The sequence below is a fragment of the Caretta caretta genome, chromosome 13 (assembly GCF_965140235.1).
Source record: "Caretta caretta isolate rCarCar2 chromosome 13, rCarCar1.hap1, whole genome shotgun sequence".
In the NCBI taxonomy this organism is placed as follows: Eukaryota; Metazoa; Chordata; order Testudines; family Cheloniidae; genus Caretta; species Caretta caretta.
Window position 1 is genome coordinate 30,661,314 of NC_134218.1, and position 26,818 is coordinate 30,688,131.

Sequence of the window (26,818 nt, forward strand, 5' to 3'; positions counted from 1 at the left end):
AACACTACCTTACCTCATGGGAGGCTGAGGAATTGAACTAAAGTTTCTAGCATGCATTCAGATTCTTGGCTATAGACATCAGTATCCTGCCTGTCTCTGACACTGCAGCAGAGTGAGCCACAGAAACAGCTATTTCATATTTTACTGCCCAGATTCTTCTCTAGTAAATATTTACCAGGTTGCACAAGCTCATCGTGGCAGACAGCCTTTAAATCAGTCTCAATGTTAAGGCCATTTAGCTGGCTTTTAAGACTGTAAGCTCTGTAGGGCAGAGACCATCTTTTTGTTAGATGTTTACACAGTGCCTAGCATAATAGGAACCCTGCTCTCTGATGTGTCACTGCAATACAGACAGCATAGCAAGGACAAGCCTTGCTCTGTTATTGTGGCGTGCACTGCACGGCAGGGCACTCACTCCAGAGACTTGCACAGTGGAACTGCAGAAGGAATTCTTTCTAAGAGCACTCTCTCCATTCTCCTCCCCTGTACCTTTCTAGGCTCTATGCTGCATGCTCTTGGGATAGGGCAATGTGCTTTGCACACACAGTATGTTGTCTGCAGAATGTGTGCTGTGCATTTTGAATTGTTATTTATAAGCCACGTTAAAGTAGCCTTGAGAAGCGAGGGCACTTTATGCAGGGCTGGGTCAATGCTGCCACTGTAAGATCCTGTTCTCAGGGGCCTGGATTATAGCCTGGACATTACATTTCAGCCCTGATCAGAATTATAGGTCTCAGCTCACATACAGGGATTTGGGGGAGGGGAGGACAGGGGAGGAAGGAGGAGGCAGGAAACATTATGACGATGCCAGGAACACAAGGACACCTGCCATGGCATGCACTAGCCACCCCAAACACGGAGACAGGTGGCAGCAGCACTATGGCCCCACCTCCTCTGCATCCACCTGCACACCTGGTTCCCAGGACAGGGAGCCCACTTTGTTCCCTCTGAAAGGGAGAAGTCTCCTGCACTCAGGGAGGTGCTTTGTCTGCCTCGGGTAACTTTTCTCCAGGAGCCTGTTCTGGCAGTGCGCTTCATGCTGCCCCCTACAGGGGGTATGGCTCCCAGACACCACACAGCCTGATGACATTCATTACCAGGCATGCTGTCCATGTGACAGCAAAGGGGAAGGCAACTGCTGGAGAGACCCAGGATTTGAAACAGTCAATCTTACACAGATGTACTACAGTCTGTGCCATGTTTGAGGGGCTCCCTGACTCTCTGCAGCTTTTTAGCCTCCCTTGTACTAAGTATAAAAAAAAAAAAAAAAAAAAGCATGAGACGAAGAGAAGCTAGCACGGAAGGATTAATCCAAGATGGCAGCAGCTGCTCCGCACCCAGAGCCTCACGCTGGAGCACTCAGCCTGCCCCTGAGGCTCTCTAGAAACATGGGCAGTTGAGAACATTGAAGCAAAATCTATTGTCCCCTGGGTTTGACAAGTGTCCTTCACAGAGCAATGGTTCCGTCTCCAGCTGCAGCCATTGCAGCCCCTCAGAAGTGATGTTTCCACCCCTCGGGCAATAATGTTCTCCTACCATATAACCTTCGACCCGGTGGGCCTGCTAGGGACACAGCCATCTCGCTGGCAAGGCACTTCCCGGCCAAGCCAACATTTCCAAGGACTCCTAACTGATTTTTGAAGTTACTCTTTGGGAAGACAGTTTTGTCACTGTTCTCATCCCAAAAGCATTGGAACATCCTGGAACCATTGGGAGAGAACCGGCCAGCCGGTTAGCTATCAGACTATGAGGAAAGGCTCTGTGGCAACTGTCCTCATGCCTTTGTGTCATGTACTCTAACATGTTTTAAGAGCCTCTTGAGCTGGTGTCCCTCACTACCAAACAGAGGGTAGTGCTAGCAGGTTGCTGTCTGGAAGGCAGGAATCCTTCATTTTGGAACCTCTCCCCACTCCCGTCACTTTCTCATCCTTCCAAGCACTCTGCAAAGCTTGTTCAGACTATTGAGGAAGGTGTGGGTGGGGGGGCGCACATTCATGGGCAGGCTGTGTGTATGTTTAGGTTGTAATTTGTAATGAATGGGCTACATACCAAAAGAGCTCTGAATACGCACCTAACATAGCACTTCAAACCTTTGAAGAGATAAATGAAATGCTCTGAAGACTGGTTAATGAGAAGCAGCCCCTTCTTACTCTAGACCTGCCCCAATGTGCATCAAAGTCAGACGACTATTAATTAAAGTAAAGTTTTACTGCTTTTAACTCCTGTCAGACCTGCAGAGCCAACAACGCTGCTCCAGGAGAGGCAGCTGGATTCCTTGGCAGTCAATTCTGTTGAAGATGCCTAAGTTCCAATTGGTGAGACTTGTGCAGGGAAGGTTAATGGGAATGCACAGATGTCACAAAGGCAGACTGTAGTACTTTCATTTCTGGAAAAAGAGTGAGCCCAGATGGGGAAGTATGTAGAATGGCGGTTGTGTACATCTTTTCAATCATAAAACCGAGCACATGTGATCTGCAGCTAGTGACGAAGGGATGATAAAAATGGAGCCCCAGAAGGCCATTTTTACAGAATCCCTTTTCCAACAAAACCTAGCCCATTACAAGCCCTGAAATCCTCCAACAGGAAGCATTATGCCCTCACATTCCCCTCTGCTGGAGCATTGCTGTGCCCCTCCTGGCAGCTAAGAGGTGCACAGCACACTGGCTATGCTTTGGATTCATGGGGAACCCCACAACTCACCCCAACACCTTGCCTCCCCAGTCCAAACCATATGTGGCAGAAACACCCACAGGTAATGCCAGTTACCACCTAGAATGCTGATCATTAGAGACACCTGCAGCCAGTCCAGAGGCTCACAGAGGTGAATCATAGAATATCAGGGTTGGAAGGGACCTCAGGAGGTCATCTAGTCCAACCCCCTGCTCAAAGCAGGACCAATCCCCAACTAAATCATCCCAGCTAGGACTTTGTCAAGCCTGACCTTAAAAATATCTAAGGAAGGAGATTCCACCACCTCCCTAGGTAACCCATTCCAGTGTTTCACCACCCTCCTAGTGAAAAAGTTTTCCTAATATGTCAACCACAAGTCCTCAGCACATCCCACTCAGAAATGGGACAGGCTTAGCAGGATCACACCAAGATGGCTTCCACGGTTCCCCTCAGGCCTCACCCAGTCAAGATGGCTACCTGTTGCTCCATTACCCCAGCCCTCATCTCACTGGGATCCATCCTCATCCCCAGTGACTTCAAGTAGATGAGAGCCACGTGGGGGAATCAGGACAACACGGACTATTGGCGGGGCATGCTCAGATGACCACCCCCCTTCGTATCAGACACGAGCAGCAGCATTTCCAAGAGCAGTGACTGGATAAAGAGTGGCAGCTGAAGCCAAGAAAATCAAGGAGAGGCTGGTGGGGAGAGTGAAGCACTGAGAAGAGCTTAGCACCTCTCTAACACCACCCTCAGCTCAGCAGGGGAGCTTGCACCCCGGTGTCTGCCTGCATTTCATAAAGCAACTGGACACACAACCACAGAACTCCCTTTCCAGAGATAGCTGCCCAGAGCACTGCACCCTCCCTCCTGTTAGATTTGGGCATAGCACTCAGAGTCTGCAGGCCTCATTACTGTAACCCTTTACACCTGGGTATGAAACCACCATCCTTGAAAAAGCTACATTTAGTTAAACATGCAGCCATCCACACAGCACCACATGCAGCAGAAAACCACTTTATACGCTGGCTTCCTTTGGGATACCAGGGCAAATTCAAGCGCTAGGTCCTCATTTCCCAAACACTCTATGGGACTGTCCCAAGCTACCTCCAAGAGTGACCAAGGCAGCTACATTCCAGTGAAGCGAGGGAACCACTGCCCTCAAGAATTAGGCTTGTATGTGTGTAGGAAATACTTTCTCGATGACTGGCCCACGAATCTGTAACTGTCTATCGAAAGATCAGGGTGACCACAAACCTCAGTGTCTTCACAGCTAACTGCAAGCGCTGCTCCCGTCAGCCTGCCCACAATAACACCATACCAAGAACAAACAAAGCCAGGCCCAGCTGGCTGGAGCAGGAAGAGTGAAACATTTATCGCTTCATACGTGCATTCTGGGAAGTGCTCAAATACCCCTGTGAAGGGCACCACACAGGAACCAAGACAGATCAATAAGAAATGTAGGTTTTCCAAACCTTTAAAAGAGAAACTAAAAAAGAGCAGCACACTGTACACACAGATAACATATTGCCTTCCTGGCTTAAGCGAGCACAAAGTATTGGATCCAGACAGTTACCTGAGAATCTCAGAGAGAACTCCATTTTTCTCAGGTGTTTAACAAATACACAGAGTGCACTTAAACACTATTTTATTTTGTAAAAAAACAAGGGCATTAAATTTAACCCCATATTAATTCAGGATTACGTTTCAGGTGTTTATATGCACAAAAGCCAGAAAACTCAAGGCTATGGTTTCCATAGGAATAGAAGTGCTAACTACTCATAAGTAGCAAAGCCCTGCTGTTTATTTCTGTAGGAAGGGTTAGCCTTAACAACTTATTATATATGTAAAAAGAGCTAAGAGATCCCGTAAGAACCATCACTTGGAATTTCCTGACTTCTGGGTAGGTAAAGCTTCACCCAGAACTTAGCACTGGCCTCATTTGGGGATGTAATGCACATTGTGTGGGTCTGTGTGTGCCTAGTGGCTGTACTTAAGAAATTCACTCTGGTTTCAGAGAGACTACCTGTTTGAGCAAAACTGTCAATATGTAATAAGGGGAACACACCTGGAACCAGTCACATTGTTGTGTTGACACCAGAAATAATTTTTAAAGTGAGCTCGTTGTGTATATACACTCACACGAGCACATACAAGTCGAGGAGAGACCACAGACCCGCCTGCATAAATGAGAGTGAGTGACCAACCCCAATTTTTCAATTTTCTCCATGGCTTGCGAGGAGAGAGGTTTAATAGACAAGAGGACAATTTGCTCCCTAAATCCTCATGACAAATGTAGGTTTTTAATAAATACACATGGGCCAAACTTCTTGAAAGTAGCCACTGGTTTTGGGTGCCCAACTAGAGACACCTTGAGTCTAAAATTCAAGGAGGTTCCCATCAACTTCAGCTGGAGCTGGGAGCCCTCACCACTTCAGAGTCTGATCCAAGGTGTCTCAAGTTGGGCATCAAAAATAAGGCACCTAAAAATTTCCAAGACACCCTCTCAAGTTAGGGTGGTTTTTTCTTTAACATCTCACCACCACCACACACATACCCCCACACCCTCTCCCTGTTTGTGTCACAGTGCTTCATAGAATATCAGGGTTGGAAGGGACCCCAGAAGGTCATCTAGTCCAACCCCCTGCTCGAAGCAGGACCAATTCCCAGTTAAATCATCCCAGCCAGGGCTTTGTCAAGCCTGACCTTAAAAACCTCTAAGGAAGGAGATTCTACCACCTCCCTAGGTAATGCATTCCAGTGTTTCACCACCCTCTTAGTGAAAAAGTTTTTCCTAATATCCAATCTAAACCTCCCCCACTGCAACTTGAGACCATTACTCCTCGTTCTGTCATCTGCTACCATTGAGAACAGTCTAGAGCCATCCTCTTTGGAACCCCCTTTCAGGTAGTTGAAAGCAGCTATCAAATCCCCCCTCATTCTTCTCTTCTGCAGGCTAAACAATCCCAGCTCCCTCAGCCTCTCCTCATAACTCATGTGTTCCAGACCCCTAATCATTTTTGTTGCCCTTCGCTGGACTCTCTCCAATTTATCCACATCCTTCTTGAAGTGTGGGGCCCAAAACTGGACACAGTACTCCAGATGAGGCCTCACCAATGTCGAATAGAGGGGAACGATCACGTCCCTCGATCTGCTCGCTATGCCCCTACTTATACATCCCAAAATGCCATTGGCCTTCTTGGCAACAAGGGCACACTGCTGACTCATATCCAGCTTCTCGTCCACTGCCACCCCAGGTCCTTTTCCGCAGAACTGCTGCCTAGCCATTCGGTCCCTAGTCTGTAGCTGTGCATTGGGTTCTTCCGTCCTAAGTGCAGGACCCTGCACTTATCCTTATTGAACCTCATCAGATTTCTTTTGGCCCAATCCTCCAATTTGTCTAGGTCCTTCTGTATCCTATCCCTCCCCTCCAGCGTATCTACCACTCCTCCCAGTTTAGTATCATCCGCAAATTTGCTGAGAGTGCAATCCACACCATCCTCCAGATCATTTATGAAGATATTGAACAAAACCGGCCCCAGGACCGGTTCCTCCTGAGCTAGAGTGGTGTCCCCTCACAGAATATCCCAGGGCAGCTGCCTCCCACTCACTTATCTATCAGACTGGAAATAAGACATTTTTAACTATGTATACAGAAAGTCAGACCAGATGATCTAATGGTCCATTCCAGACTTAGAATCTACTGTCTCTCTCTACTTTTTTCCTCTCTTTTGCTGGAGGAGTCTAGTACCATCTGGAATAAGCAGGGATGTCTGCATTGTGCTGGCAGTGCTCCCACTGTGGAAGACTCCATTGTATGTCCATTTTGGACACTCAGAACAACTTTTCTTTGGGGTGAAGCTTTCCCAGTCTGGGCTCAGTCCTAGAGTCACTGGCTGGTTGGTTGGTTGTTTTTTAACTTGAGTAAATTGGGCTCCAGAGCTCTCAGGACTTTGGGGGGTCTCAGAAATTTGCTATACCCCTACATGTTCTGCACATTCCTCACTTCCATTTGGAAAAAGAAGTTTCCGTGGCAAGGATGTAGCCACACAAAAGTGACTCAAGAAGCTGCTATTATATAATCCCAAACTTGCTGAGAGCTGCCTCAAGGCAGACATCAGAGAGAGTTCCAGCCTCTGGCCCCAACCGAGTCCATTCCTCCCAGTGAGCCACTAGCTGGGGAGGGTTACATCTTAACATCACAGAATATAAAAAAAAGAGAAAATTAAAAGCTAAAAACTGTTAATGCAACAATAAGACTGTTCAGTTAAAGCTAGGGAGAAAGGCAGACTGCAGAAATTAGGGATATACTGTAATATACTAAATATCAACAAAAATACATTGAAGTACACAAAGAAGGAGAGAGAAGGATGGCAAATACAACATGCATGCAGCAGGGACCAGATAACACCACTGTGAGATGCTTAAGGTTGGCATGTCTTGACTTTTATTTACTGTCACGGTCAACCTGAACATTGCACGTACTCACACTAGGAACATAAACTGGGACTAGCGGTCTCTCTGTGCGACTTCTAGAAACAGCACATTGTGATTAAAACATGTGATTCTTCACATGTGTGGAGAAGGCTGCACACCAATGAACTCAGACCCCTCACTAGCCTCCATATTTAAAATGCCTCGGCAGGTTTGTTCCTCCCATTGTTCCTGGTTTCATAGCGGGGTTTACACCCACTGCAATCCAAGTATTCTCTAGAGGCAATAATACAACTCCCCAGGCAGTAAGGAAACAGCTTCTGGCTGAGGCATAAGGACCAACTGCATCACTTCCTCCATGGAAAGGGACCTTACAGTGGTGAAGGGGTAAACATCCCTAGATGCTATTAACTAATAATGTCATTCAAGTGCCTGCCTCTCCCTGAAGATTTTGGGGCCCAATCCCATCAGGCACAGTACCCTCAATTCTCACTGACTTCCCAGGGAGCTCACAAACCTGCTGGAATAGCCCCAGGGAAACAGTCTCCTAACTGACCACCAAGTGCCTGCCTTGAGCATTAAAACCCAAGAGCAGAGATGAAAGCAGTTCCTCAGGGCACTACCACAACATCAATATTAAATAAATAATAATAGCCGCATACTGTCCGATTACTAGACTGCATGCTAGATAATCCCATATAAGGACAGATTGTGATGGTTGGATGCATTGTCCCATCACATAGGAAAAAAATACTCTACCAGCCTTAAATAATAGGAGAATCTGTTGTTGTTTTTTTATTTTGGAGTTCTTTTTATATCATAAGCTTCCCCCAACATCCCCCCTCCCCCCCACACACACAAGTTTTTTGTATTTCTCTGAAGACTCACTGTTACAAAAGAATGTCAGCAAGATTGCCCCCAACTCTGTCACTCAATTGGGCATCTAGAAATTCCACTGCAATCTCTTTAGGGCAGGCATTGTCTATCCCCAGGTGCCTGTAGAGACTTGGCACACTGGGACCCCCATGCTAATCAGGACCTTGAGGCTACCACCAATATACTAACAGACTACAATAATATCTAGTGTATCACTTTGGGGGCAGAGGTAACACTGATTTTCTATTATTTGCCAAGGTGCCTAGAGGAATCTTTTTTGAGGTATCTTAAATTGAAATAGGCCACTATTGTATCCATGTGTGGGGTTGTTACTAAATGCCCACAGCTTACTCCCTTTGTGCATTTTGCTTTCTGCACTTCACCCAGCTTGGACACTTCCACTTCCTGGCAGCAGCTCTACCTCTGCTTCCACGCGGTAGCACAAAGCTGCAGTATGTGCCTTTCAAACATTTCAGTGGAGGGTTACAATCTACCTCCCTGGAAGCAAAAAGAGCTTTCCCTCTTAATTAAAGTAGTAATTAAAAATCTCTTCTACTCATGTAAGGTTCTGTTGACCTCTAGAAAGAATCTAAGTTTAGGGCTCACAGGACTCGGCAGTGTTCCTTTAAGACAACTTCAGAGAAGGTCTTTTAGAAACCTGCCTGGTTCCCCTGTACTCAACACACCAAATCCACATTCCTTTATTAATGGATCACCAGGAGCAGGAGCCCGGTCAATCCTTCCCTCTCTCCTTTTCAAGAGCAAATCCCCTCCTGTATATCGATGTGCAAGATACTAGCTCTTATCTCCAAGAACTCAGGCCAGAACCCCACAAGTTCATACAAAAGCACAAAGGCCCCTGAGCCAAGTCTCGCTGCTCTGCAAGGCCAAAAGTTTAGCTGCTAGCCTCTTTAGTTTGTCTGTATGAGCAAATGACTTTAGAAATAAGACACACCATTAAATAAAATATTTTGCATCATCTACCTGTAAAACTTTATGTCCCTGGAGAAGTTATTATGGAGAAATTATTAAGAATCCCTCAAGGGATATTAATCTTAAAAATTATGAAACCACAATTCTAGGGAAAGAAATTTAGGCATTTGTTTCTCGTTCAGAGATGCAACAGTGCAATATAAGGAACATCTCCATTTCTGAACACCGTCAATTTACTGAGTCACTAGAAATCAGCGGATTGCAAAAAAGATATGCGTTATTGGATCTAGCAACATTGATGACAAAGGGCCCAGGAAACTACTGAAACCAACTACTAATAAAGACTGGTAGCACAGAAAGGGCCTATTTCCTAATTCTGATATATAAAGAGAGAATGGAAAGAAGGGTTAATGTAACTAGTTAAATAAGGCACAGTTCTCTCCACCTAGCAAACTGCTATATAACACACTGAAATAGATTGTGACAAAGCTTAATGACACCCTCTAAAAAGGACATACTTTAGTCACACACCACAAAAAAATGGTGCAAAAAAGTTGGCTAATTTCAGAGGGTCAAGCTAGTTAATTGTTAACGTAGGTGAGGTGACCCCTGAAAAGGGACTGCTACTTTCTGAGAAATATCACAATCCATGGCTGTGTTTAGATGCTTTGGATGTTAAGAAAAAAAAAAAAAAAGACAGCAACAATTTCCAAGACATTGTCCGTAGATCCCAATGAGTGAAGAACCAGGCTTGCACTGTCAGTCAGTTTAAAATATTACTTTTTATTTCGCAACATTTTAAATACCACTACGTAAGGCAGGGGTTGGCAACCTTTGGCACATCAGAGTAATCCACTGGCAGGCGGCAAGACATTTTGTTTACGTTGACCATCCACAGGCACAGCCCCCCGCAGCTCCCATTAGCTGCGGTTTGCCGTTCCCAGCCAATGGGAGTTATGGGGGGGAATGGGGGGAGCATGCTTGCGGCGGTCAACATGAACAAAACGTCTTGTGGCCTGCCAGTGGATTAGTCTGATGGGCTGCGTGCCGAAGGTTGCCAACCCTTGACATAAGGTGTCCACAGAGGTTTGGCTGGGATGTAATCCTAATAATATTGCATACTATAATCATCATACTTTACACCTTCAAAGTGTTATATAGACATCATTCATTAACCTTCAACACATCTCTGCTATGTGCGCACACACCCCTTATAGAAGGGGAAACTAAGGCACAGATTGTTCAAGTGACACATCCAAGGCCCCAAAGGGAGTTGCTGACCTTTCCTTAGCAGGTGATTTTAAAAGGTTGCTCATTTACTCAAATTTATTTAACCTTTAACATCTCAGAACTAAAGAGAAGAAAGTAATAAGAGTCAGTACTGGAAGAACAATAATTTCTCTACCAAGTCAGTGAGGAGGACACCAGGGGATGGCAGCTCCAAAAAGAACTAGAGTAGAGGGGGCACCGCCTACAAGTGAACCAGCCAATTTTCTCCAAGAGGGATTTATTTCTTGTGCAAAAAAGAGTAAAGTCTGAAGCATTTATGGTGCTGGGTGGCCCAAAATGAATTTCCTTCTGGAGAAGAACATGACAGAGATGCCACCTGAATGAAGTAAACAAAAGATCAAAGACAGCACTGGAGCAGCTGCTTTCTTACCTATAACATGGATATGATTGTGGGAACAATGTTAACATGCTGCAGTGGGCTCACATGAGCACTGCTCAACTTTCCCTCTCATTTCGGCTATATTCTAACCAACCTAACACTGTGACAATTCAGCAATATGAGCAGTGCCACCTGCCAAGCATCTGTAAACCTGTAAATGAAAGGCTTTGAAATGAGAGGCAGTCTGGGAGTACTACTCTAACAATCAGGCCATTCCCAAAGACACCACACTTCAATGAGGCCAGCAATTACAGAGAAAGGAATCAGAGCCTTCTAGATAGATGCATAGGAAAATCTAACCCTTATGGATCACCATTTAATCTGTTCTGCTACTCTACTGACCTAATAATAGGAACCCAACATTCTTTAGCCCCAGAAAGCATCTGCCCTGCTTCCTAAAGAGGGGGTGAGGGGAAGGAGGAGACTATGTTTTCACAAGAAGTGTCTCAACTCACTCAAAAATAAACCAAGCACTTTCCATACCAAAGTTAGTAAAAGGATCTCCCACATCAAAAGCCAGCAGCTGTCCCAGCAAGACCAGCTCCCTGTGCACCTACAAAGAGTCTGTGTACTCATCCTCCTCAGCTCCTAACTTTACTTGAGTTTAGCACAATAGTCAGGAAAGTAAACTGATAAATAGAGAAAATCTTAGCTGTTAAGTGTGCCACTAGCCAGTAATATCAGCTGATGATTTGTCTTCATCTTTTTATATTGTTTGTCTGTCTCTCTCTGACTTCTCAGAACGTTTACCCTAAGAACCCTACTGATCAACACTAAGAAATCTATTCTGATTATCAGTAAAGTCACTGGTAAGGATACAGATAATTCCACAAAGTAATAATCAAAATGATTAGGATTAAAGCTTTGTAACATAACTGCTAGGTAACCTGGAGATGACTGCAGCATGAATGAGATGAGACTCTATTGTGCCAGTGATGCCATTATATTGTGACATGGCTGCAATGTCACAATAGATCTGCGTCTCCTTTGCATACAGCAAAAGAGGCAGAACAGATCAGGCAGTTCTGTAGGAAGAGTTGCTCCTTAATAGCATTCATTTCTATCTCCTAATCAATACAAGGTGGAAGATGACCTTGCTTGCCATAGGTCAGTTGGCAGGAAGCCCTTAAAGATGGTACCCTGGCCTTTGAAGGGGTTTCTCTGCTATCCTTAAAGTTTTAAGACTTAATTATGGATTTACTTTGCTATAATTCTAACCAAAATAGAGAAGACACCCAGAAATGCTGCACAGCCGATTCTCTTCTGACACAGCTAATAAACAGCTTTGCAATAGGAGTGTGTGCAGTCCATACGTACATTCCAGGCAGCCCTCTTCGCCACCCTACTCGGGCACCATGGTACCCAATATCTGGAAGCATATCTGATTTCTAACTACTCGCTGGCAAACACAGATCCTAAATCCCATCCGTTGCCCTAGACCCCTACATACAGCCACAGCGGATACTTTACATAAGACTGCACTGACTCTGGACTCCACCTGGCTTCACCTCCAACTGTAGCATACTTCCTTTGGGGGTTACTGGCTCACAGTGGCAATGGTTCGCCACCGGCTCAGATTTTCTGTAGGATGCCATCCGGGCCCGCAGTGCCCCGTGTCACTGCAAACGGGCTCGCTCCGGAGGGACTGCCCAGTGCCATGGTATCGGGCTGGCCGCACGTCGCACCACGCCAGCCCCAGAGCCCCCGGGGCAGGGGCACTGGCAGGGGCACACTTCGGCCCCGCACGCTGCCGGAGCATTGCGGCCCCCGCTCCCAAACGGCCAGCGAGGGATGCCCGCACCTGGCGGCCGGCGGGCAGCGCGCAGGTGAGCGCGCGCGAAGCTCCGCGGCAGGAGGGCGGGCTGCCCCCGCCCCCCAGGCTCGACCCAGCTCCGGCCAGGTACCGTCCCGGACGGCGGGCCGGGGGCAGCGGCGGAAGGGCGGAGCGCTGGACGCGGGCCACAACTTCTCCGGGGCAGACGGTCCCGCCCCCCTCACAGCGACGCTGCCGGGGGGAGGGGAACAGCCCCTGCCCCTGGGGAGCCCGGCCCCGGGGGTGCCCGCAACCAGCCGGGCCGCGCCGCCCCCACAGGTGTGACCCGCCGGGCCGGGCCGCAGCCCAAGGACGGAGCCCCCCGCCATGGCCGGGCCGGCCCCCCCGCCGGCGGCCCCGCGCGGGCCCCGGCCGCCGAGTTCATTCATCGGGCGGCGCCCCGCGCCCGGGACGGCCCCGCCAGCGCCGCGCCGCCGCCGCCGCCGAAGTTGGGCGCAGAACTTACCTAAAATGGCTCCTGCGGCAGCCAAAGCCCAGCCAGCTATTATTTGGTGAAGTTTAGCCAGCCGCCCCGCGCGCGCAGCCTAGCCTGGCCCGGCCCGCCCCCGCGCCGCCGCCACTGGCCCCTGGCCGGCCCGCCCGCCTGCCATTGGCCAGCCGGCCCGTCAGCCACGCGCAGCCCCGCTCAAGCTTGGCTGCAGCGTGCTTATTGCTAGCTCCATTGTGCTCCTATTTGCATTGATGTGATCGCTGCTGGGATTGGCTGGGCCGGGGCCGTGCAGCCCCCCCCCCCCCCCAACCCCCACCCCAGCCCCTCGAGCCACCCGGCTCTGCAGCCCTTGCCCCGCTGCTTCTCGCCCCCTCTCGCCTTCCAGCTCTGCCGCGCAGGGCAACGGCGGCTGCAAGTTCCCGGGGCTTGGGGCGGGGGGCAACCCCGAATTTCCAGTGCATCCTCCAATCAAGGGGGGTTTTACTTGCTCCAACCAGGAAAAAAAAAAACCTCTCCCCTTTGCATTCCACGTCTTTGCTCGCCTTTCATTTCCCGGATGTGAAATTTCCTGCACAAAAACACAATGTGTAAAGCTGGAATGTGCAGGGCTTTGCAGTGCATCCTTGCTCGCCGCGGGAGAGGAGGAGAAAGCAGGGCACTGGCAGGGATGCCAGTTGCCTGGGGCTGCAGCTCTTGGATGTTAAACTGCTGGGTACCACCTCTAACCCGTGCTGCCTCCCCACAAAATATCTGTCGGCTCGTGGCTGCAATGAGAGTTAATAAAATGTAAACGGAGCCCTTTATTTTCTAATGTATTTATTTACCCCTGGTATTTAATAGGGGGGCAGCTACATATGGGGCAAATGCCTGTAATTAAAACAGCACTTGGGTTCTTTGGAGCCTTAATTTATGCCGTAAAAAAGGTAGAAATAAGCATGATATAGAGGGCCAAAGGCTCTCAGAGCCTCCTTCTCTTTCTGCAAACATGCTCCAATTAGGGCACTGCTCTTTGTTAGACTTGTTGCAGGGATGGTCCAAAGTACTCAGCTGCGGAGTGGTGAAATCTTCCCAAGTACCACTCAGAGTGCTGTGAAATCCTGCCTTCCAGGAGAGAAGGGACAACAACAAACATAAGGGTTCAGCCCTTGACCCCGTACAGTGATCAGATGTACTACAGGGGTCTTTGGAACAGGGTGTGACAGAGTCTCCGATAACCTGGCCCAGCAGAACAGGTTGGAGACAGCAGACGGGTCTTTGGGCCTCCTGTCTTTTCACCTTCTTTTCACCTCCTTGTTCTCATGAGATGCAGCAGTTTTTCACTCAGCCCCCTGGTGATCTTAAATACCACATTAGTTCTTCTGGTGCCCCAGCTCCTGGGAGCCGCTGCGGTTCCTGGTGGCCTCTACAATCTCTGTTCTCCAGCTCACCCCCAACATTGTCCACCTTCTGCTGGTTTCTCTCTCTCTCTGGGACGTCTTTTCCAAGTGGGATTAATGTCCCCCACAGTGAAGTGCCCAGAACTCATCAATTTCAATCTTTTTTTTCCCCTAGGGAGATACCATCCTGATTTTCACATGCCAGTCAATGAAAGCTCAGCACCACTGAGACCCAGGCCAATAGACGTGTTTAACACCCTGTTCCAGCAACCACTTGCCCTTCCTTTGTGTCAGAGAAGCTCCCATACCATTACATCACAGATGTGACTATCTGTACCTTGTCCAGCGCTGCCACAAGACACTCGTCATACCAGTGTGTCACAACTGGCCCTAATGTCTAAATCTCATTGATTCCCTCTGTGTGCTGCAGAATCTGATATTCTCTCCTTGGTAAATCATACTATACAACTTGGTGCTTCTTTTCAGCATGATTAGACTAGTGTTGTTCCAGTTTCTCTTATCAGCCTTGATTTTCCCCAGCTATTCCCATGCTCTGGGGTTGCCAAACAGTTGGGAATCCAAACAGTAACTTGTTTCACTTATTACTGACATATTAACTGTTTATTTGATCAATAGACATCTTGTAAATATGTATATTTTAAAAAATCTTAACACAGATTATTAAAATAGTGGCTCAGATATTCAAAACGAGGCTGGGAAAGCACCAGAAAATAGAATTTAGGGAATGATCCTGCATTGTCTGGGAGGTAAGCTAGATAACCTTTGAAGAGCTGATCTTTAGAATAGATCAGCTGGCTTTGAGTTACTCTGTCCTTAGAATAGCATAGTGAGAAGTTGTAGGAAATCTGCTGGAGATAATGTGCATGGATAATAGCCACCTTTCTTAATTATATACCTGAGGCACTCTCTTGCTTTAGAGCAAGATTCAGATACCCTTGCTCTTGCTGAGTAGCACCTCAATCTTCATAAATTCCCACTGGATCCTTTGATGTGTAAACAGGAATGTCGACTAGAACTAGGGAGGTAGTATTATCTCTGTATATACCATTGATGACACCACTGCTAGATTATTACTGTGTCCAATTCTGGTATCCGCACTTTAGAGAGGATGCTGAAAATTTGAAGATGCTTTAAAGAAGAGTCACAAGAATGACTTAAGATCTGGAAAACCTGCCTTACAACAAACAATTTAAGGAGCTCAATCTCTTCAGTTTAGCAAAGAGAAGGATTAGAGGTGACTTGATAATAGTCATTTAGTACCTACAGAAGGAAAAATATTTCTGGAAACAGAGAGCTCGTCAATCTAGCTGACAAAGACGTAAGAAACAGTCGCTGGAAGTGTTAAACCATTGGAACAGATTGCCAAGGGATGTGGTGGAGTCTTTACAGCAAGACTGGATGTCTTTCTAAGAGTTCTGCTCTAGTTCAAACAGAAGTTATAAACTCATGCAGGGATCATTAGGTGTTATTCTCTGGCCTGTGTTATGTAGGACATACTTGATGGTCATAATGGTCCTTGCTGATCTTACAAGTTAGGAATCTATTAAAGTCTTATTAAACATGAGCCTACCCCATAGAAAGCAGGGTCCCTAATCTCCTCTCACAGGATACGAGTAATTCCTTGGGCATCAATAGGAGCTACTTGTAACCAGAGTGAGGGGAATAGGGCCCCAGCATGGGATCACCCCATCCCCTCTCACCTTCCTTGCCCATCTCAAAATCAATTCCTATGTGACCTACTGGTTCTCAAAACCCCCATTGCCAGGCTGCACTCTGCTGGACCTCCTGAGAGCTTTATGTATTCTAGCATCCCGCAACTCTTGGCTATGCACTCCCCCTGCACACTCACTCCACTCTAGGCCTCCTGCTGAGTGGTTGGGATCCCCCACCCTTCCTGCAAGCCAGACAGATGCTTTCTCTCTTCAGATCTCACTTTGAAAACTTCTGGTGCATTTGAATCTACAAAACAACCCTATAACTCCCCTTGCCTCCTTCCCCCCTCGCTGCCTCCCACTATTCCACTGTACATGGAGTTGATCTGTCTCTATTACATCCACTGGAGTCTTTACCCTATCCCCGTTCTGGGCATCACTTTTCCCCCTCTGACTACATCAGATCTGCTAGATCCAAATGTGCAAAGTGCTTCTCCCCAAACTCCTTTCCTTTTTGACTCTATCTTTGCACCCCCTCTCCCTCTCTCTCTCTCTCTGCCAAGTGTTCCTGACCTCTCTGCATTTCCCTATGTCCTGCCTTCCCTCATCCTTTTCTTTACTCTCTGTCTCAGAATTAACTCCTAATTCTTTGTATGAAGAACGCTCTGAAAAATAACTTGTATTTTTATTATCAAAATACCAACAGCAATTCATGTAAAGACTAATCACTTTTTAGTTCTCTGTGCGAAAAAAAGCACCTGAAACTGGTTAACAATCTTTGTGTTATAAATCCTGAAAGGATGGCTTTGTAGTGGAAAGTCATCTGCCAGTTCAGTCTTAAGCAGGACTGTGCTACTAAGTTAGACTTCTCACAATAAAAGTGATCATCATGCCCAACACAAAGCAGATTTGGAAAGGCAAGTTTTGTGTGATGATATTTCACTTTGCTACTGATAGCAGAACAGAACAGGGCTAGCACAGTGTGTGTCAAATCTGCAGAAAACACAGAGGATTTCTGCTTGATCACTGCACACAGGCAGCATTGGTGGTCTCTAAGAATCTATAAATTTGGTTTGCCCCAAAGTTCTTACCTACATCTGCTCCCGCTAAAGTCAATATCAAAGACTCTGTTGGCTTCAAATAGGGTCCAAACTGCACTATTCCCACATACTCTGAGATCCAGAAGTGATCTTACCTCAAGACGTGTGGCCCCAGCAGTTAGCCTGTGTGCTCAAGGGCAGACTAGTGATAATTTATCAAGCTCTAGGTCCTGCAAGGAGCTGAGAGCCCTCCACCCCATCTCATTGACCTTTGAAAGAACTGTGAGCACCCAGCACATCCAGAGAGACGCTCAGCATTTTTCAGCCCAACGCTAAAGAGAGTTGCTGCATTGCCAAGAGCCAGAAAATGTAGTCATCCAAATGCAACTCACAGTATAACCATCAAAAACTGTCACTGATAGCGATTGTTACTCCTGGGGGAATTCTGCACTGAAAAATTAAAAATTCTCTGCAAAAAAATTAAAAATTTTTGCACACAACCTTTTAACATTATGCAGAATTCTGCATATTTTATTTGTCAAAATAACACTATATATATAACACAAAATAACACCAGTTTTGGTAATTTATTTTCAAAATATCTGTGAGCAACTATTTCTGTAACAATACAGACAACAACAACAAAAACCACAGGAGTAGAGAGTTAAGAAAAACCCCTACAACAACCCAGTTCCTGTTTCTCTGCCCCTCCCACACAGAGCCCAGCTGCAGGCCCAGACACCCACACCACAGGTCCCAGCTGTGGGGCACCCCCCAGCCCAGACATCCACATCCCCTCCCCCCAAAGCCCAGCCATGCCCCACCCAACACTTGCATTCCCTCCCCCCAGAGCCCAGGGATCCAGAGGGAGAAACAGCCGGTTGGTCCCCAGCTTCTATGGAGTTTCCTGCATGCCGCCTCCTTCCTTCAGGGCATGCCAGGAACTGCAGTTGGCGGAAACCCTCCAGCTCCATCCTCCTCCCCTCCAGCAGTGTTTTCTATTTGTGAGCTGGGGAGCTGGGCTCTGCCAAGTCCAGTGGCCCCTAGTGGCAGCCAGAAGCTCTGCAGCACCAGTTCTGCAGGGGAAAAGGAAATTCTGCACAGAACATTAATTCTGTGCAAATTCTGCATTGCACAGTGTCCCAATCAGGCAACACAGACTCAGTGAGAGGAAAAGTAATGGACCCCAGTGGGTATGCCCCTTCCCTTGATGGTGCCCTTTCTTCCTTTTCTCCCTATCCCTTCATGTCCCCTGCTGGTGGCTGACCTTCTACGCAATGACTCATTTCTCCCCTTTCCTACTGTCCCATACTGAGCTCTGGGTGCATCATGTAGCCTGCAAAGATCTGGGGAACTTTCTTTACAGAGCAGGATCTCAGATCTGTGGGAGGGAAGAGAGTGCCCCATGGTTGGGGATGTTTCAAACTAGACTGGACAAAGATCTGGAGAACAGACTGTGGGGAACAATCCTGAACTGGCCCCCGAGGGGGAGGTACTAAGAGGTGGCCTGTGCATGCTGGGAACCAGGCCTCAGGTGATAATGAAAGCCTCTGTATAAGAAGAGCTGCTTGAGTCCATTAGGGGATGGAGCTGGTAGCAGCACCAGCTCGAGGAAAGATCTGTCTGGAGAGCCAGCTGAGAGAATTAAGAACAGCCAGATGAAAGAACTGCAGGGAACAGAAAGGCTGCTGCAGAAGACCAGGGGTCAGGAGACAGGATCTAGCAGCCTGGGCTGGTTGAAAAGTTTCTGGAAAAACTGTTTTTTGATGGAGAGTTGGGTTTTGCTTAAAAGAGTGAGAAAGACCCCAAGTGTAATAGAATGCTAAACTGTATTATAATGTTCAACCACTAGGTAACATCATATGTAACATACCTTATATGAACATACAACACCTATCCCTGGCAGGCATTAAAGGATTTGTAGTGAACACATCTGTAGTAACTTCTTCTACAATGGAAGCTGGGTAGCCAGTCCATATCTGGTACAAACTGACCTGCAACCTCCAGTGTACAAGCAGTGTATCACATGGTCTCAGAAGTAAAGGTAGCCTAACGGGTGCCAGAGGAGAGCAGAAGCAGCAAGAGTTGCAAACAGAAGGTACAAAGCAACAAAGGTTGCAGTATCTCATCAACATTCTACCTTCAATGCCCCAGAAAATGTCATCTTTGATAGACCTTCAGAATGAACAGACTGGAAGCTATGTTTTGCATTGCTTACAAAATTCCACCAGGAAACTGGAGATGTTCAGATATCTTCTTTAATTTATGCTATGTGGAAGCAAGCAGAGCATATCTTTAAATCCATTGACTTTACTGAGGACAGTCACAAAGATGACTAGGAAAGGGTTATGGCTATGTTCAATGCATACTTTATACCTCAGACAAATGTGATTTATGAAAGAGAATGTTTTCACCAGAGAATTCAGGAACCAGGGGGAAATGTTGAATCTTTTCTAAGAGCTTTGCATACATTGACCAAAAGCTGTGATTTTGGAACCGCAAAACATGAAAATATCACAGACAGGCTGGTTATTGGGTCCAGACTGATTATTAAGTTATCGGATAAGAACCTTTCAAAACAGGTATAATTAAAGACAGACTTAAATTTATCCACACCTGTGCAGATAGCAAAGCAGTCTGAAATAGTCAAACAGCAAAACAAAAGACAGGAGCAATCTGAAAACCCTGAAACTAGCCTAGAAGCAGTAAAATGACATAACATAAACGTTGAGTCATTACCATAAAAGCCCTGAGGCTATGAGAAAGTCTAACTACTCAGCATTTCAGAGTAAACGCACAAGATGTGGAAAATTTCATAGCTCAAGATGTGTGTCCAGCTAAAGGTGAAATATATAATAAATGCACAAAATATGGACATTTTGCAGCTGTTTCCTGTACCAAAGCAGTCAGGGAGTTGACTAATATTACAGACAATCAAGAGCTATTGTTTCTTGGATCTATCACTTTTGATGATACAGAACCTTCCTGGAGAGTGAAACTGAATATTCATGGAAAGACTACTGACTTTAAAAATAATCTCAAGAGACAATGCTGAACACCTTTATCGGACAGACCTTGAAAGAGACTAGCTGCAGATTTATGCGAATTCAGAAGACATCAGTACCTAGTCGTTGTGGACTATTTTTCCAGGTATATAGAAATAATGTACTTGAAAGATATAACATGTCACAGTGTTATTGAGAAACTGAAGTGCACTTTTGTTCATTTTGGTATTTCTGAACAACCAGTGACAGACAACAGACCACAATTCACTGCAGCAGAATTTAAATAATTCTGAACAAAATATGATTCTGATCATATTACTAGCATATTACTAATGTTATCCACAAGCAAATGGTGAGGCTAGAAAGCTGTGCAAACAGCCAAGAAAATCCTATGGCAGCAAGATCCATTCCTTGGTTTTCTGAGTAGAGATCAACACCAATAGCAGCTCCTGAATATAGTCCTGCGTAAATCTTGATGGGACGATAACTAAGAACTACTGTTCCAATTTTGGAAAATAATCTGTCTCCAAAGTGGCCAGACATGAAGAGAGTAGCCAAATCAGATAAAACATTAAAAAAAAAAACATTACAAACATTGCTACAACAGACATCACTCAGTTACAGAACTGCTGGGTCTAGTTTGTGTGACCACGTTTGTGTCAAACTAGATGGAGAAAAAGGATGGACAACTCCAGTTGTTGTAAAGAAAAAGAATTAATTGTCCAGATGATATGTGGCTAGGGCCGACAGAGGAGAATTCAATAGAAACCATTTATTTCTCAGAAAGAACGATCAAAGATCAAACTCTATAGATGGTGGATACAAAACTCAAAGATTCCAAACCGACCAGAGCAGTCATTGTAAATAATGGACAGCCAGATGACCAAGTAATTATGAGTATGGGTCATATAATTAGAAAAACAGTACAATTTAGATTTCAGAGTAGCAGCCGTGTTAGTCTGTATCCGCAAAAAGAAAAGGAGAACTTGTGGCACCTTACAGACTAACAAATTTATTTGAGCATAAGCTTTCGTGAGCTACAGCTCACTTCATCGGATGCATGAAATGAGCTGTAGCTCACGAAAGCTTATGCTCAAATAAATTTGTTAGTCTGTAAGGTGCCACAAGTCCTCCTTTTCTTAGTACAATTTAGAGACACTTAAAAGACTGATCCATACTGAACTTTAAAGATATCATAAATTTTGTAAATGGTAGGGACGTAAAACTTAAAGGGGGAGATGTAATGGAATACTCAACTGTATTGCACTATTCAGCCACTAGGTGGTGACATGTGTAACATAACTTATCTGAGCGTACAACAGATATACCTGACAGTGCATTAAAGGATCTTACAGAGAACACACTGTAGTATCTCTGTCTACAATGGAAGCTCGGTAGCCAGTCCATATCTGGTGCAAGAGTCTGACCTGAAATCTACCAGGTATGAGCAGTGCATGACACAGGGAGGGGTGAAAGAGAGAAGGAAAAGGCCTGAGCAATATAGCTTTGGTGTGGGCTGGAGGCTCAGTGTAAGAGTCAGCTGTTAGAGGCCTCTGGTCAGGGGCTTCTAGTGAAGGAGGAAGTAAGGAGGCCCCCTGTTCCACCTGGTGCCGTCAGGGTAAAAACTGATGAGTCCTATGGAGGGCTAAAGGAGATTGATTATGCCTACAAAAAGAGAGGAATCAGAGAAGCTCAGGAGGGACAAATGTCCCACCAGGGGAAATGGAGGAAGGGATGGGGAAGGCCCTACTTGGGATTGAGCTGGGCTTGCACCAACAGAGCAGCCAAACAACTGCACCCAGGGAAGGCCAGATGGTTGCTTGGCTGCACTGGATTCTCCAGAAGCGATGGACCCATGGGAGCTAGCTACAGGGCTATGACACCTCAGTGATCCATCCGTGCTAGGAGCCAGAGGGCCACAAGGGGGAGACAGTGACTTGAGAGGGGAAACTGAGGCAGATGCATGACTGGAAGCCATGGAAGGCAAAGCCATCATGTCACAGGGCCCATTTACAATAAATACAGTGGAGTTCTCTGGCCTATTTGGAGTCCTGTCTGCAAACTGCGCCTGGGTCTGGAGTTTTTATGACACTCATCACTACAGTGGGTGAATGCTCCATGAACACTCATGAGTTTATTTTCACAATGCCCCTGTGAGGGGAGGGGGTCGGACCCCATTTTACACATGGGGCATTGAGGCAAACAGGCCCAGATCCACAAAGAGGCTTTGGCATTGTGATGCTCAGCATCACAGTGCCCAGCTTGTAGGCAGCTAGACAATATGTTCTCTGTGTATATAAATCTCCCCACTGTATTTTCCACTGAATGCATCCGATGAAGTGAGCTGTAGCTCATGAAAGCTTATGCTCAAATAAATTGGTTAGTCTCTAAGGTGCCACAAGTCCTCCTTTTCTTTTTAGGAACACACTGCAATCCACAAAGCTGAGTTTGGCACCCCAGGTCCCTGTACAATGAAGCCAGCACGCTAGGCTGGAAGCCACCAAAATTATCCAATCAGAGATGCCAAACAGAGAGGTGTGTGCTAAGCCCTTCCCCTCTCGTGGAGGTAGGTGCCTATCTCTGCTTGTGCTCCACACCCAGGAACCCCTCTCCTGGAGTCAAACAGCTCAGGTGCCAAAGTAGTTCTTTGTGAGAATGAGTTAGGGACCTGCCTCGCTTCGCACAAAATGGCAAGAGGTGGCAGTGCTCACTGTATAACTTCCAATCCAGGGGTTAGTGCACTCACCTGGGATGTGGGTGCCCCAGGTTTGATTCCCCCCTCTGCCTGGTGGGGAAATGGGGTTTGACTAAGGGTTTCCCATGTTAAAGGTGAATGCTCTAACCACTGAACCACGGTGATGTAGAGCTTGCTCAGTCTCTCCAGCTGAAGCTGTTCTAGGATGTATAAATAATTAAATAGTCACTAGAGCAGGGGGACTTGATCCTGCATCTCTCCCCTCCCAGGTGGGTCCCCTAACCACTGGGCTAGAGAGACAGTCTCATTCTCTTTGGCCCACCTCCTCCTCTGGCCAGATTTTGAAATGCACCCAATCCAGTAGGCAGCCTCTGAGCATGCCTCTTGACCGGGTCCCACATGTGTGTTAGGCAGACAAATGCCAGTCATTAATGATCTGGATCATGGGATGGATAGCACCCTCAGCAAGTAGGTGGATGACACTATGCTGGGGGGAGAGGTAGATAAACTGGAGGGTAGGGAGATGATCCGGAGCGACCTAGACAAATTGGAGGATTGGGCCAAAAGAAATCTGATGAGTTTCAACAAGGACAAGTGCGGAGTCCTGCACTTAGGATGGAAGAATCCCATGCACTGCTACAGGCTGGGGACTGACTGGCTAACCGGTAGTTCTGCAGAAAAGGACCTTGGGATTACAGTGGACGAAAAGCTAGATATGAGTCCACAGAGTGTCCTTGTTGCCAAGAAGGCTTATGACATATTGGGCTGCATTAGTAGGAGCATTGCCAGCAGATCAAGGGAAGTGATTATTCCTCTCTATTCGGCACTTGTGAGGCCACATCTGGAGTTTGTGGACAAGTTGGAGAGAGTCCAGCGGAGGGCAACTAAAACAATTAGGGGGCTGGGACACATGACTTATGAGGAGAGGCAGAGGGAACCAGGCTTATTTAATCTGCAGAAGAGAAGAGTGAGGGGGGATTTGATAGCAGCCTTCAACTACCTGAAGTGGGGATTCCAAAAAGGATGGAGCTCGGTGGTGGCAGATGACAGAACGAGGAGTAATGGTCTCAAGTTGCAGTGGGAGAGGTCTAGGTTGGATATTAGGAAAAACTATTTCATTAGGAGGGTGGTGTAACATTGGAATGGGTTACCTAGGGAGGTGGTGGAATCTCAATCTTTAGAGGTTTTTAAGGCCCAGCTTGACAAAGCCCTTGCTGGGATGATTTAGTTGGGGTTGGTCCTGCTTTGAGCAGGACGTTGGACTAGATGACCTCCTGAGGTCTCTTCCAACCCTAATCTTCTATGATTTATGGTTTGTGGATTGCTCTGGGGCTTAGGCAGGAGACAGGTGTTTGGATGCTTGGAGGAAGGTACCGGTGCTCATGCCAGGAGGCAGAAACATGGACACCGAGGGAACTTTTACTCTGAAAACTTAAGCACTGAGTGAGGTTAGGTGCCTACAGAGTTTGGTGGGAGTTCTGTGGATCTCAATGGAGGCTAAAACTAGGACTTAGGTGCCTAAACCCCAGCCTTAGGTTCCTAAGTACTTTTGTGGATCTGGGCCAAAGAGACTAAGCCCAGAGTGTGCTAATTTAGGGTGTCCAACATGAGATGCTTAGGATGTCACTTTTCAGAGTGCTTAGCATTATGTAGTGCTCTATGTGTTCAAAGCACAGCTCCATTACAGTGGACCACCAGACCTTCTGTAGTTAAGGTTTAAACCAGCTTTCTGTTTAAGGCTCAGCTTTTCTATGTTTTCTAAAATTGGCATGTGTCCTCGGATTACCTTGAAATTGACTTCATTTGCAGCTGTGAGTGTTCAGCTCTAGTACAAATCAGGTGGGCACCCAGAAAATAAGAAACAATTAGTGACCACCTGTGAAAGGCTTGATTCAAGTGATTTGCCCAGCATCACACGGGAACTCTGTGGCAGAGGCAGGGATAGAATCCAATTCTTCAGGGTATCATGCAACTGCCCTACCTATGAGACCACCCTTTCTTTTTTGGCACTCCACTGTCTCACTACAAATCTGCCAGCTTCTGCAAACAAATAAGTCTGGGTTCTGAAAACAACAATCTCCTTCCCGACACAACCCTGATTCATCCCCAGAGCAGGTCCTGCCTGTGCAGTGAATGAGGCCGGGATGAAAAAATAGTATGTGATCATGTAATTGAAAACTGCAAACACACAAGGGGGCCTAATTAAGGCTGTACAAGCATCCCTAATTCTGGCATTTCCTAGCTTCTGAACTAGGAGCTTGAATTTGTGACCTTAATAATGTGCCCTTAATGTGTTTTGTGTGTGTAATTTTCTCATTTTTTAAACAAAGCAAATTAAAAAATAGAAATTCTTTTATGTGGCGTCAGATTGGCACCCATGTGGGCCATCAGCAGGGCTGGAACCTTTAGCTCCACCACACAGACCTCTGCCACTTGAACTAATGGAAACAATAAGGAGTCCGGTGGCATTTAAAGACTAACAGATTTATTTGAGCATAAACTTTTGAGGGTAAAAACCCCACTTCTTCAGATGCATGGAGTGAAAATTACAGATGCAGACATAAATATACTCACACATGAAGAGAAGGGAGAACCAGTGTTGACAGGGCCAATTCGATCAGGGTGGATGTAGTCCACTCTCAACAATAGATGAGGAGGTGTCAATTCCAGGAGAGGCAAAGCTGCTTCTGTAATGAGCCAGCCACTCCCAGTCCCTATTAAAGCCCAAATTAACGGTGTTAAATTTTGCAAATGAATTTTAGTTCTGTTGTTTCTCTCTGAAGTCTGTTTCTGAAGTTTTTTTTTTTCAAGTATAGCTACTTTCAAATCTGTTATAGAATGTCCAGGAAGATTGACGTGTTTCCAACTAGCTTTTGTATGTTACCATTCCTGATGTCTGATTTGTGTCCACCATCAACCTCAGCCTGGACGAGTCCACACAAGAGATCCATTTCCTGGACACTACAGTTCAAATAAGTGATGGTCACATAAACACCACCCTATACCGGATACCTCCTGACTGCTATACTTACCTACATGCCTCCAGCTTCCATCCAGGACACATCACACGGTCCATTGTCTACAGCCAAGCCCTAAGATACAACCGAATTTGCTCCAATCCCTAAGACAGAGACAAACATCTATAAGATCTTTATCAAGCATTCTTAAAACTACAATACCCACCTGGGGAAGTGAGGAAACAGATTGACAGAGTGAGACGGGTACCCAGAAATCACCTACTACAGGACAGGCCCCACAAGGAAAATAACAGAACATCACTGGCCATCATGTACAGCCCCCAGCTAAAACCTCTCCAGCACATTATCAGTGATCTACAACCTATCCTGGAAAACGATCCCTCACTCTCCCAGACCTTGGGAGACAGGCCAGTCTTCACTTACAGACAGCCCCCCAACCTGAAGCAAATACTCACCAGCAATTACACACCACACCACAGAAACGCTAACCCAGGAACCAATCCCTGTAGCAAACCTTATTGCCTACTCTGTCCCCATATCTACTCTAGCGACACCGTCAGAGGACCCAACCACATCAGCCACACCATCAGAGGCTCATTCACCTGCACATCTACTAATGTTATATATGCCATCATGTGCCAGCAATGCCCCTCTGCCAAGTACATTGGCCAAACCGGACAGTCCCTACGTAAAAGAATAAATGGACGCAAATTGGACATCAGGAATGGTAACATACAAAAGCTAGTTGGAAACACGTCAATCTTCCTGGACATTCTATAACAGATTTGAAAGTAGCTATACTTGAACAAAAAAACTTCAGAAACAGATTTCAAAGAGAAACAGCCGAACTAAAAGTCATTTGCAAATTTAATACCATTAACACGAAAGCTTATGCTCAAATAAATCCGTTAGTCTTTAAGGTGCCACTGGACTCCTTGTTGTTTTTATGGATACAGACTAACACGGCTACCCCCTGATACTTGAACTAATGGAGTAACTGACAGCTGTAGTAGGTTGTCATTCTGTATGTGGACGAGCAATAGAAGGGGATGAGACGCTTAGCCAATGGGTTCTATAGATATGTGCTGACAGCAGAGGAATGACAAGACTCAAGAATCTTGGGTTTCATTCCAGGCTGCGGAATTGCCCCCAGGCTTGATCCCTTTTGGCCTGTCCCCACCAGCATGTCTCTGTCCATGTCTTGT

General features: G+C 46.4%; 1 protein-coding gene across 6 annotated transcripts in view; it reads right to left on the reverse strand.

Annotated features, from left to right (window-relative positions):
- The window catches only part of CHD6 (chromodomain helicase DNA binding protein 6), a 181,725-nt gene extending 168,773 nt beyond the window's left edge, over positions 1-12,952 (reverse strand). For 5 of the 6 annotated variants that reach the window (XM_048820470.2, XM_048820465.2, XM_048820469.2 and 2 more), the window contains exon 1: positions 12,862-12,950. The gene's annotated coding sequence lies outside the window, so the exon portion shown is untranslated. Of the gene's footprint in view, positions 1-12,861 lie in introns of all 6 variants that reach the window. The other variant, XM_048820466.2, reaches the window with a different exon arrangement.
- Positions 12,953-26,818: the final 13,866 nt, after the last annotated feature.